General features: G+C 43.4%; 1 pseudogene; it reads right to left on the bottom strand.

Moving 5' to 3' along the window:
* Positions 1-324: 324 nt before the first annotated feature.
* Positions 325-2,014, bottom strand: part of LOC143934555 (UDP-GlcNAc:betaGal beta-1,3-N-acetylglucosaminyltransferase 7 pseudogene) — a 2,029-nt pseudogene continuing 339 nt past the window's right edge.

The following is a 2,014-nucleotide window of genomic DNA, read 5'->3' as shown; positions in this document are numbered from 1 at the left end:
GTAGACAGGAAGTGGCTGCAAAGAAGCCGCAGGAGATCAACAGCATTGAGATGCAACAAAAGATAAAAAAAAAAAAAAAAGTAGCACTAACCATTTTTTTTTTTTTTAATATTCAGTGCTTTAGCACTTTAAGTGCCCTGAAATGACTAATTCCTATTTAGGACAATAAATACTGATATAAGATCTGCTTTCAATATTGAAAAAAAAAAATTATATAAATCCTGAATAATAATAATAATAATAATAATAATAATAATAATAAAAGAATAGAAAACAAAAGCCAAAAATAATAAATAATTGAGATTCACCCAGAACACAACAAAATAAAACAAATTATGTTTTAATCTTAATTTAGAAGAACGTTAATATAATATAGAATACAAAGTCTCTGGATTTTACCTGCACCATATTTTTTATTTTATTTTTTTGGATTATTAGTTAATATGAACCTTTTTACCACAGTTGATTTTTTCGTGGTGGACAACCTCCCACATTTTGAGAAGATCCTGCGCGCTCAGCTTGTGGACCACCAACAAGCTCTTGTAGAAACAAGGGTCCTTATTCATGGCGCTAGATTTTTTTTTACTAATTCCAAATGTCCTAAAGCCCGGATGTAACTTGGGCTCCACTCCTAGTGACTTTAGGCACAGTCCCAGAAACACGTCGTCAATGGGGAACAACTGTATGCCCTCAGAGGCTACAAAGAGTCTTCTGGCTAAAGGAGAAGCCATTAGGAAGCCCCCACCCCCGGCATACACTGGGTAGGGTTTGTCGTACAGCTCTTTGGGGATAAAGTATTTGCTTTGCTTGTTCCTAATGGGAACCGCTCGGGAAATAATATCCCCAACAAACAAGCTAGGCAACAAAGGGCCGTCCTTCTTGAAGGCCAAGAAATCCAAAACGTTTTCGGTGTTCACAAAAATGTCGTCGTCGCCTTTGAAAATAAACTCCACGCTGGGGCAGTAGATGTGGAACCACTTTAGGAAGTTGACTTCTTTAAGAGTCAAGTTGAAGAAGGTGTCCATGAAATCCCACTGAAGGATGTCTCCGTAAATTTGGTCCTCCTGCTCAATAAGTCTCTGGAGGTTCCAGTGGTCTTTCCCTGTAGATGTGGTCCCTAAGAGGAAGAGAGTCCTAATTTTCTTCCCGTCAACCTCCTTCTCCTTGCCCCAGGTCCTTCTCACAGCTTCCCGTCGGTCGTGTTGCTCAATGATGGACTTGACCACTATGAGTAGATGGATATCTCCTTGGCATTTTTCGGGGTGGTTAAGCAGCAGTGGGAAGTATCTGCAATGCCTGTGGAGGATGAACTGGTGGAATCTTGGGTCCACGTGCTTGAACCACGGTTGCCTCCTTAAAGCCGTATTTTCAGGGCATTTGCTTTCGTTAATGTCCCACCTCGGTGGTGGCAAGTCCACGGGTCCCGGAGTTCTAGAACTGCCCATCCCATCTCCAATCCTCTTGGAGGAGCCATTGTCTGGCTGTAGCCACTCATGCATGATCCTGGAGTGAAATGCCAGGCTGCCCTTTGCCCCTTCCTCCACCAGTTTCAGTTTATGAATGGTCACCAGCGTGGCAAACAGCAAAGACAAAGTGATGAAAGTTTTCAGGACTCTCCTTCTTTTGAACAAATACTCCATCCCGGGGCTGGTGAGGGGACGGACCTCGCTGGCTGGCAGATCCCTTCTGTCCCGTTGTCTCCTACAGCTTCGCGATTGGTGGTAGAGGTCCGTGTAGCATGTCTGCAAAAACCAAGTCTCCAGAAAATGCATGTAAAAGGGGAAAAAGCAAATTGTCTACATTGAGGAGAAACTCATGCAGGACCACGTCATGGGTTACCTTTCTGAGGGTGAAGAACACAACGAAGAGGCTTGGACATGCTCATTACTCAAGAACTCTTCTGCATCCTCTCCTTGTGCATGATGATGATGATGATGATGACCTCTGCAAGGCGACTATCCGGATGCCCTTCAATCTCGTCCTGTTGGATGGAGCATCAGGAGGGATCATGCTG

This window comes from Lithobates pipiens, unplaced genomic scaffold (assembly GCF_037356315.1).
Source record: "Lithobates pipiens isolate NorthernLeopardFrog02 unplaced genomic scaffold, aLitPip1_a1.2 Scaffold_27, whole genome shotgun sequence".
NCBI classification, from domain to species: domain Eukaryota; kingdom Metazoa; phylum Chordata; class Amphibia; order Anura; family Ranidae; genus Lithobates; species Lithobates pipiens.
This window is presented reverse-complemented; position numbering and strand designations above follow the sequence as displayed.